Source organism: Pectinophora gossypiella, chromosome 12 (genome assembly GCF_024362695.1).
Source record: "Pectinophora gossypiella chromosome 12, ilPecGoss1.1, whole genome shotgun sequence".
Classification (NCBI taxonomy): Eukaryota; Metazoa; Arthropoda; class Insecta; order Lepidoptera; family Gelechiidae; genus Pectinophora; species Pectinophora gossypiella.
The window spans coordinates 6060670-6071837 of NC_065415.1; the positions used below are offsets into that span (position 1 = coordinate 6060670).

The window sequence follows — 11168 nt, forward strand, 5'->3', positions numbered from 1 at the left end:
CAAGTGTCTGAGCCATGTCTGGGGCCTTTGGTGGCTCAATAATAACCTTGACACTAGGGTTGATGAGGTTGGAAATTCACCTCACAACCCACACGATAAAAGAAGAGTGTCTTACGTGTCTTAACGGCCACCGTGGTCCAGTGGTTGAGCGCTGGGCTCACGACCTGGAGGTCCCGGGTTCGAATCGCGATGGAGACAAACAAAAATCACTTTGTAATCCCTAGTTTGTTTAGGACATTACTGGCTGATCACCTGATTGCCCGAAAGTAATATGATTAGTGCTTTGGAAGGCACGTTAAGCCTTTGGTCCCGGTTACTACTTACTGATGTAACTACGTAGTCGTTAGTTCGTTACATGAGTCATGTCAGGGACCTTTGGCGGCTCAATAGTAACCCTGACACCAGGGTTGATGAGGTTGGTAATCCGCCTCACAACCCACACGATAGAAGAAACACATGTGTCTTGAGAAGTCTACAAGAAGTCACGTCAAAAAAGGGAAATTACCAGTAGGGAATTAGGGATTCGGTTGTCAGTAACTAATTGGTTACGCAATAAGGGAGCTACCCTATATACGACTGCATACTTGTTGGTGGCGCAAACGTGGTGGTGCTATCTATATACTATCAAATAATTTTCCGATTTATACACGTATTGAAATACCAATATCGTCGATAATATTTAAACTTCCGATTACAATCGGTATGTACTTATAGTTCGTATTGTTGTCTCGACCGTCATATCCTGCGTTGGAAATATCTACCTATCTACCTATGATAACAAATGGTAAAATTAAATCAGATGAAATAATTATATAACTGATTTTTGCACATGAGTTATAATATGACTTATCTTAGATTGGTATACTTCAATAATTATCAGTTCTAAAAATAGTTTTAGACGATTAGGTATTTTATTTAAGTACTTCTTATTTCATTTATTGATATGGAATATAATTATTTATATTGTGTGTTGTGTTTGAGATGTCCAGAATTATAATTAAGTATTGGTACTTTTTAATTTATATTTTTTATTATTATTTTTATGTCAATAAATATAGCACACCTGAAAAGTAAACTATACAGAATATATGTATACTATTAACATAAGGCTTGCGTTTTTAACCTATATTTAATGCATGATTTGATTTGATTTTAGGCTAATATTTACTACTGAAGATGATTTTTTGTTCAATTTACCTGTGTACTACTAGATCAGCATTTTCACTTTGAGCGGCAAATCAAAAAAATCTAATCAAATCAAGTATACTTTGTTGAACACAAACAACACGTAGAAACATTTATAAAGCATTTGCTCTGAAGCAACGTCACATGTAATCAACGATTATTAAAGTTAGTACATAGCTATAATCATAATTTCTAGATAAAGAAGTTTTGCATGGTCTATCACTGTGCTATATTATAACCCATTGTACTATACTATTACTTTATTGTACATTCATGTGTTATGTTATGTCTGATTGTGAAAGGAGACTGGTCATTTCTGCCCCAAGCCCGGCGCGACAGAAACTTATCTCATAATGTTCGTAAAATGTTGCGCTTTTACATAAACACTAGGCAAATTCAGTATGTTCGCCAAATATTTCAGCGATGCGGACTTTTTAGATTTACTTTACCTAATTTTACTAAAATTATGAGTTAAGTTTCATTCGCGCCGGGCCTGGATTAATTTTGTATGGACCGTGACCTTTAGTTCTGTGCGTTAAAGTACGTATATTTGATTTGATTTGATTTGAACCCCTAATTATTACTGCTTCCTGAACATTATTAATAACGAACCGACCTTATTTATGAAGAATAATAAATATCATTAAAATGACTGGTGTCCCACCTTCATTAGTACTATACACATCATTAGCAAACTGAGAGCATTCAAATTAGACAATAGAAAACGGTGCTCGAGTATAAAAGGCTTGCGTTCAAAAGATAAGAACCGGTACGAAATAAAAGGCAGTCATATAAGACCAGTTTCAAAGACGGTTTTAAATTATTTTTCTCAATAATTATTATTCGAAATAGTGTGAAATTAGCATACAATATAACATGTTTGAAGCGGTGGCGCCGGAACGCCTACGCACGCTCTACGTTAATAACACCTTGTCAAATTGATTCTAAAACGAATTAGCAGGAATTTTTGGGAATTAAATATAACGATTATGTAATGTGACAAAGTTCCATAGTCTAACTTTAAGAGTACCTAGTGTTTCTATAATAAGTATAGTATACTAATTAATTATTTGTGGGAGTGGTCGGAGACGTCATTTACATTATTACGTCGTGATTTGAATAATAAAAACTCGTCTCAAAAACAGGCCTAGGGTCAGGGGGTTGAGTCATAGAATAAGGAATAATACTTACAACGTATAGAACGGCAACTCTCCGCTCCCCACAAGTGGCTGAACTAACTTTACCTCATCGGTCTTACTTTAGTATTCAATCGTATGGGCGTCAGACGTCACACACACAGATGCGTATAACGTCAATGTGTAGTGTTCATGTGAAAGGTGGTGTTTTGTATAAAGTGTCCGGGGTACGATAGAGTAGGATCCTAGGGGTAGGGGTGAGATCGACTGTCAATTTCATTTTTTTATCACTGTCACTGTCGCTTTTCGTAATCGTTTGCAACTTGGCTAACCCCCCTAATCCACCACAGCCCGTCAGTAATTAAAAAAAAAAACACAAAAATTATGAATTTACCGACTGAAAATTCCACTTGATATACTCACACACAGTATACGTTACCATGTCACAAACACCCTGTATAACTTCTTACAAAGTAACCGCCAAAGTCTTTACCGATAATTGGGATCTGAAATCGGTAAATTTATTATAATATTTACGTCTTCGCAATTATAAGGTGCCGGTGTAATTAGTAGGTATTACGTTAGTCGGGCACTTTACGAGCAGTAATGAACCTTGATAGGGGATAATTATCTTCCTATAATACCGTATCGATACGTTTGAGATGAAATTCTAAAGCGTATGTGAAGGAGCGGGGCTTGTTACGATCTATTGAAAGTGATCAACAACAACGTACATACATAGGGAATTCAATCCCGATTTCGCAAGATCTCGTTTAATTTTTCGGGATCAATCCCGAAGCATAATATGACGAAATCCCATTCGAGATTGACGGGATTGGGCGAATCCCCTTGAGTTACACTTTTTCTTTTGATTATGTTGATTTCCAAAGAAACCTTAATTATTTACTTAGTTAGTAATATTGAAGAATAAAATGTTAATGGTTTTTGTTTTATGATGTTTTTTTTTTATTTTTAGCATGATAAGGCATTTTCTACACGTGGCTTAGTTAAAATTAAAACTCACATAGGTACGTGCTTAGTTGTTTTGGCAAAAACCTGAATTATTTAGTAATTTGGGATTGTTAACACTTAAGGTGATTCGTTTTCCATACAAAAGTTGATGCACTGCTACAGGATAGCGGATAGAGGAATATTGTTTTAAAACCAATAAATAGTAATATTTTGGTGTATTATTTTCGCTAATTAACAAAAATTTAGGGTCCGAATACGAGAAGTACCATAATTATTTCAGACCCTCAATTTTGATCAATTCTACATTTGTAGTGGTGCAGATTACAGTGTATTTGCTGAGCGTGTAGAGGTGTCAATGTTAGTTTGTGTGCGTGATAGTTTTTTTTCTCTAAAGGCTTTGACTGCTTGACAAGTTAATAGAATGTCAGTGACAATTTATAAAGATATATAATTTATAAAGATTTATAAAGAGATTTTGTATGAAGAGAATAAATATAAATAAAAAACTAAAAATACTACAATCTGAGAAATGGAATATTGGAAAAATATTTTTGTTTAAACGCATATTATTTAAACATTTTATGTAATGGGTAAGTACCGTGTTTTAAAAGAGGACATACATATATTATAATAAAAAATCAATACATAAAATGAAATGGCTGTATGGGCATAGTTCCCTTTGCCTTACCCTTCGGGGAAAACCAAACCAAAAAAAAGTTGTTTCTTCATTGAATAATCTAAATAATCAATACGAAGTGGTGTTTTGTGGTTAATGATCACATTTAGTTAGTCGGAAAACATTCCCGATAGTATTATTAAATCGGAATATTCAATAAACAAAGTGTACCTATCTATTGTCGCTTTGCGCCAACAAGCCGCTTACTTACTTCGTTTGGGGTTCGGAGTAGGAGTCTGCTCCGAGGGCTTAGGTTTCATCATTTCATTAATCATCATCAAGAAAAAAAAAAACACAAGACATGGCTGTATGGGCATAGTTCCCTTTGCCTTGCCCTTTGGGAAAAAAAATAAGATAAATTTTGAAATTCTTATGTATAATAAACACTAGGGATCACAAAGTGATTTTTGTGATGTGTCCCTACCGGGAATCGACCCCAGGACCTCCGGATCGTGAGCCCAACGCTCAACCACTGGATCACGGAGGTCGTCGTAGTGAAATATTAAGAAACATTAAAATAAGTTATGGTATAGTCAACGCGCGCACACTCAACGTGCAAGTCTGACCACGTTTGCGTCACTACACCCACAGAAAGTCACAAGCGCCACCCCTGAATCACTACAAAATAAGTTTATAACATTTTTTTTGTCCTCAGCGTTTCCGCAGACTGCCCACGTAATGGCTTTTATTTCTCTGTATAACATCACAATTTTTAAACAAAACATCGTCTTTGAATCGTATACTTTGAGGAAATTTGTTTGTCCTCAACGCTGAATAAGGAGGTTTAAAAAGGCCAAAATCGAAGCAATTCATTTAAAAAAGGAATATTGCTATTTGACATTTGTTTTTACCCAAATACTATTGGAAAGTATCAAAATTTTAGAACACTCAACAGTAGCGACACCTGACGGGAGAAATAGGCAGTTTTTATCCTCACTGTTGCAACTTGGCTAAGGCCGCTAGTAGCGAATAACATCCGAGGACACAATAGTAGAGAAAAAAACATCCATATACCCAGATATACGTTAAAATATAACCCTATTTGACAGTTAGATAAAAAAATAAGAACTGCCCGGCCCGCGCATAGCAACCGCGCCGCGTCGCGACATTTTATCGAACGCTTCAGCCAATAGACGCAGCGAATGGTATTTACGCAAAGATAAAGCTCGTGCAGCTATTGGTCAAAACCTACGATATAATGCAAGCCACGTTGTGCTGTGCGGGCTGCGGTATTTCTCCAAGAAAATCACGTAGGATAAAAATTGTGGCCAGGCGAAGACAGGTCGACTCACTAGTTTACAATAATAATAACAGACGAAAGTTTCATGTGATTTCGAAACTTCGTTAGAAGCTTTACAAACACATGAATAAGAAAAAGTGAAATGTGGAAAGAAATTGTAATTTATTTGTGAACACTCCCTTTTTAAAGCCGTACAAAATCTTTATTTCAAGCCGGCTTTCGCAACGTAAATGTTTACTGGAAAAACGATAAAAATAAACTGTTTCGAAACCAAAAAAATTTTGGTCTGCGAATTTGGAAAGATTCCAACATAACCTTATACTTTTCCATGAGTAACGTCAGGGGCTTTTAGCGGCTCAATAATAGCCCTGACACCAGGGTTGATGAGGATGGTAATACACCTCACTACCCATACGATAAAAAGAAGATAAAACGAAACTAAAAATAAAACCAATTAACTATTAAACTAAAGCTTGCTTAATACTTTCAAGGACAGAACGTCTAATGACGTTCCGATTCCAAGTTGTCATACTCTCACACTACCTATTATGAACCATCAATGACCCATGGTCTCTGTCCGTGAAAGGATTAAAAAGCCCGCATCCAATCGCAGCAGGCGCAAATGTACCCATAATGTTGGCTGCGTTTCCGCGTTGAACAGCCAGCGACATGCGTTGCACCAGGTACGATTCTGCGCGGGGATCCGCTCCACTATTCCCGAGGCGCCGCCTCAACTCGCGCACAAAGCTCCTGGCTTCAGCGCACCATATCACTCACCTCCATCGTGATGGGAATGAAGATGTAAGAGCCTTATATTAGGTACTAGATGTCGCGTGGTTCGCTCGCAGCAAGCTGCTCGCGTGTTCTGTATTAGTTCGAAGCTTTGTATGGCGGCCATCTTGTTTTTCCGCCATTTTTTTACCGCGATAGAATTTGACCAAGACTTAAATAGGTCTCATGAAAACCAAAACGTTCCAGGTGCTATAGTTTTGCCAGGCCGTAGGGTGTCTCCCTGATGCGGAGCAGTTTTCAAAGATCAAACAATATTTCCATACTCAACAATATGTTCCGATTATACCTCCATACACAGTTTTTACCCCCGAGACATTTTCAGGAAAAACAAAATTTTGTATGGCGGCCATCTTGTTTTTCCGCCATTTTGATTTTTTTTCACCAGCGATAAAATTTGACCAAGATTTAAATACGTTTCTTGAAAACAAGAAAGTCCTAGGTGCGATAGTTTCGCCAGGCCGTAGGGTGTCTCCCTGATGCGGAGCAGTTTTTCAAGATCGAGCAGTTCTTCCATACTCAACTTGACGTTTCAATCACACCTCCCATACATCATTTTTTCACCCGAGGTATTTAAAAAAAAAAACAAAATTTTGTATGGCGGCCATCTTGTTTTTCCGCCATTTTGATTCTTTTTCACCCACGATAAAATTTGACCAAGATTTAAATAGGTTTTGTGAAAAAAGAATCGTTCCAGGTACGATAGTTGCGCCAGGCCGTAGGGTCTCTCCCTGATGCGGAGCAGTTTTCCAAGATCTAGAAGTTTTCCCATACTCATCGGAAGATCTTGATCACACCCCCCATACATCATTTTTACCCCCCGACGCTCCTTCTGGGAGAACAACTATGTCAGTCAGTGAGTCAGTCAGTCAGTCAGTCAATGGGTTTGTAGCAATATAAAACATAAAATAAATGACAGATCTAAAACTAACGAAAATCTTTTTCTTTTTTCTATTTGACTTATTTATGAATTTTAATCAAGAAAACGTAATAATAAGTTCGACAGCAACCAGTTCAGGTCCCCGAAACAGCCCATTTCAGGCCGCGTATAAGTATATGGAAATAATTTCAATACGTCCCAGCCTGACCTGAACTAACTAATCTAACAATAAACACCACGCGTAAATATAAGTCCAGAAATGCGCTGCCGAGTCGTCTGGACTGGGCGCGAAAACAACATAGAATTCGATTAGCTGCTAAGTGTCCCGCATGCTATCACCAGCTGTCACTGACATACGTATGAAGTCCCGCGGATTTTATTGGAACTAAATGTCATAATAATTATATGCGGATACTGCGACATCAGCGCCGTGCTTGCGGGACGTCCTGAAGCGCTATTACATCTTTCAAACGCGATGCGACAAAGTTTGAACCGACGCAATTTAGGAAAAATCTACCTTATTATTACTACTAGTACTGTGATCGTTATTTGTAAAGTCATACAATACATATACACAATTCTTTATACACAAAATAATTATTATGACATATTGTGGACTTTTCGGTAGACCTACAAAAGAGGAACAATTCAACCATACGTTGTTTTGTTATATCTCAATGGGCTCAGGCAGCGTTTTCGCCGAAAGCTCCCAGTCGGCTATATTTGTAACGATAATTATGTTTGACATTCATCATCATTTTTGAACCATTTTATACAAAAAAAAAATACTTGTATAAATTATATACCCTAAAGCACGCCCATGAATCACTCTACTCATTGGTGAAAACCGTATGAAAATCCGTTCAGTAGTTTTTGAGTTAGCCGCATGTTCACTGATGCGACTAATGCCTGTTAGAATTTTACAAAATAAAAAATACGGAAATTACGGAAGGTACTTTAGTGCAAAGTACATTATTGTATAATTATAATATTATTGGTAAAAGTGATACTTTTTGAAAATTCCGTAACAAATAGACGGGTTCGCCAAATTCAATTGTAAAAAAATACAAAAAGTAAAAACAATTAAAAACATACAGTTGGGTTTGAACCGTGAAACTTAAGAATGGTGGCGACTGCTTTACCAAATGCGCCGTTTAGAAGTTACGAGCAGACTTCAAATTATGCATCTCTTTTAATAGCTAACCTAGTTCGCATGTGTGTGTGACAGCTTCGTGTTTGTACACAAATTGAAATGACACCAACTTTTGATGCAATGTTTCAATATGATATCTGCAGTAAATACTTCAAAATTGTGGCTTAAGTTAAAAATAATGTATGTGAGATTTCGCCAACTAACATTTCACCGGGTCAGAAATCAACACTAAACGAATAAATGGAAAAAAATGCGAAAACTGCAGAAGTAACGCCATCTGCTGACGCAGCGTTACCTAGCTGACTGAAACGCATCACCTTAACCTACGACCTTTTGATGTCAAATCACAGACGGCGGTCGGCCCTTCTGGCAAATTATGCTTAAATACCCATAAATTATGTGCTCTCGTGTATCTAAGCTTTGTAATAATCATCATCATAGATAGCATCACGCCTGATTCCCTGAAGGAGTAGGCAGAGGTTTATAGTATTACACCAACACCTCGCCAGCTATGTTCAAGTCCCGTTCAAGATTTTCAATGGCTGCAGTAGTTTTAGGCGGATGAGACGTTCGTTATGTAAAAAATATGATTCAAAGTGTAACTATGCTATTGAATAAATATATTTTTTAATTTGAATTTTCCTTAAGCTGTGTACCTTTTTAAGGTTTACATTTGAACCTAACTGAAAGTTCTAGTAGGTTAAATTACTTTGTGGTCCCTAGTTTGGTTAGGACATTACTGTCTGATAACCAGATTGTCTGAAAGTAATATGATCCGTGCTTCGGAAGGCATATTAAGCCGTTGGTCCCGCTTACTACTTACTGATATAAGTAAGTAGTCGTTACATGAGCCATGTCAGGGGCCTTTATCGGATCAATAGTAATCCTGACACCAGGGTTGATGAGGTTGGTGCTCCACCTTACAAACCACACGATAGAAAAAGAAGAAGGAGAAGTAGGTACACTATAAAAAATACATAAGTAGATTGTTTTTGGCTTTGACGCAGTTATGTAATAATGAATGCGGAAACATTACAACATAACCGTGAGGAAAAATAAATCAATAAGTACCTATTAGCTGTTTCTTCTTCACTGTTATTACGAGCCGGCATATCAATTATATTGGCACCTCATCCAATCCACACTTGAACGGAATAAATGGCAAAATAAAACTTGTTTAATAGCATACTTCTGTGAATAATTGATAACCGTTTCCAAGGATATACCGGGATGTAATTCAAGCAATTACGAGGTATTTAGCTTTGTGATTTATTGAGCTTGAGGGGTAAAATACAGGATCGGATAGATGTGTTAAAGATGCGTAAATATCAATGCGCACTGAATTATGAGATAATTGAAAGTTTGTTTTTAATGTGAGAAAACAAAAATACTTGTTGTAATTGACATGTTTTGTAGGTACTTATTCTACTTATACAAAACATACTTAAATAAGTTATCGATAGAGAAGATTATTTAGAAGACATGAATGCGTGGGATTAACTGTCTGAGAACTGATATTAGGCAGCTAAATTACTCAATTGTATAATACTATTCCATGTTTTTTTTTTTTTTAAAGAACGCCTTTGCCGTTTTTCTTGTAGCTTCTTCTCCCCGGCTATACAGGTTGTGAGAAGCTGCAGTAGTTTTAGGCGGATGAGACGTTCGTTATGTACAAATTGACGATTCATAGTGTAGTTACATTATTCAAAAATAGTGTAACTACACTATACATAGTTATGTTACCTACTGAATAAAGATATTTTTGAATTTGAATATATCTCGGGCTTCATAGGTTTAATTTAGCAACGCGTAGGTATATAAAATCACTCAATTTTTTAAGGAATTCGGGTAAATGTTTTCGGTAAACACACTGCCTTAGATAAGTACATTTACTACAATTAGTATACTGGACAAAGTAAAATTAAATGTGTTGGACATTTTGACACCGTTAATAGGCACTCGATAACACAGTTGCTTGATTACCGAGTGTAGGTAAGTAGGTACAATATAAGTAGGTAGGTACCTACACGCGACGTATGCTTAGGTACAAAGAAAAAGATGTAAGTGTATAGTAAATGTCATGAATTATTCATCTCTCTGCTGAAATCAATGAAGTAGTTACTATTGTTTTCTGTTAAGAAAGTAGCTTTGTATAGGTATCATGTTTATTGAATAGATGCTTCTGTATTTACTTACATAATTTGTATATCTAACACAACGCGGAGTTATTAGAGTTACTATTATGGTAAGGGTTTTAAGTATAACTATAATGATGGTGACAGATGACTTAGAATATCCCATGCGACGTAAATTGACATAAAAATAATAAACGACACATCAGAATCAGAAATCATCTATTCGCTTAGGATAGGTAGGTCACAATATGATATAAATCTGTGTTACATAATCTCTATCCTGCTAATTATTATTAGCATGCAAATGAATGCAAATGTCAAAAGTTCAAAAATTCACTAATACACATTGTTATCTACCATTAGTCGTAAAATTACATAATTAAAATTGACATTAAATAAAAATGTTTTCATGATGTATAAAAATCTAAATAAAAAAGCAAAGATAAGCTTAAAAAAGGCAAAAAGAGAATCTGCCGAAACCCGGGATTGAACCGGGGACCTTTAGATCTTCAGTCTAACGCTCTCCCAACTGAGCTATTTCGGCTGTTGTACTCGGTGACGAAATTACCAATCACATTTACAGAGGTGTGGCTTATCGAGCCTTGCGTCGAAAAAATCAAAGGTCAGACATTACTTTTTTGATATAAAACTCGACCTAATCTAGTAGGTAATAAGTTGTATGTGTAAATAAATGAATTGTTTATTCCACGCGTTGCTAAAGTAACAAAATATAAGTAAGCAAGTAGGTACCTATATTGAACGGTATGGTATTTCCACTTGTATGCTTAATAACTGGGATTGGAATGGGTGCGCAGGTAAAAAACGAGCAAATCCTATGGGAACACACAGGTTGAACCATAAACACTCGCCACCCAGCATTGCTACCTTTAAACTCGTTGAGTTCGCATTAAGCGCTTCGCATTTGATCCTTTTATTTTCGCCGGGACCACATAGGTAAGCCATGTTGCGAAATGGTGATGGTGTGACTTAGAACCTAAATTT

At 36.5% G+C, this 11168-nt stretch overlaps 1 non-coding gene across 1 annotated transcript; it reads right to left on the reverse strand.

Annotated features, from left to right (window-relative positions):
• Nucleotides 1–10637: 10637 nt before the first annotated feature.
• Trnaf-gaa (transfer RNA phenylalanine (anticodon GAA)) lies at nt 10638–10710 on the reverse strand. The gene has a single exon. It is a non-coding gene; the product is annotated as a tRNA-Phe (tRNA).
• Between the last annotated feature and the right edge of the window lie 458 nt (nt 10711–11168).